Source organism: Tupaia chinensis, unplaced genomic scaffold (assembly GCF_000334495.1).
Source record: "Tupaia chinensis unplaced genomic scaffold, TupChi_1.0 Scaffold144336_1, whole genome shotgun sequence".
Classification (NCBI taxonomy): domain Eukaryota; kingdom Metazoa; phylum Chordata; class Mammalia; order Scandentia; family Tupaiidae; genus Tupaia; species Tupaia belangeri.
The window spans coordinates 57,026-57,510 of NW_006204194.1; positions in this window are offsets into that span (position 1 = coordinate 57,026).

A 485-nucleotide genomic window follows, 5' to 3' on the forward strand; every position below is an offset into this window, starting at 1 on the left:
CCTGCAGCGATTTCTAGTCATCTGGTGGATGATCGGTTTCTTCCCAAACTTGGAAGTTCAATCTGAGGGTCGAGGAGTGTGCAGAAAAGGAAGCAGAGAGAGGGAAACAATACCAACAACAGAAGAAAAAAAAGAAAAAACAAGAAACAGAGAAAAAGAAGAGAAACACTTTTAAATAAATCTAAAAAAATTAATATTCAAAAAATTTCTATAAAACTCAAAAATTAGAAAACCGCGCAGCACGCAAAGGCACCGCGTGAAATGGCTTTATCACAGGAGGAGCCATGGAGCTGTCTGTCTCTTGAAGAAGGGCTGTTCTGGGAGGAGGAGAGGGGATTATTAACAAGATAAAGGCCTAGGAGGGGCCAAAGGGCCCTGTAAAATGCCTAACCTTAAAAAATTCTAAAAAGCAATGCCATTGGGACCAGCACGTGGGCTGGTGGTTGGGGTGCTGGACTCCCACATGGCTGGCCATGGTTTGAGTC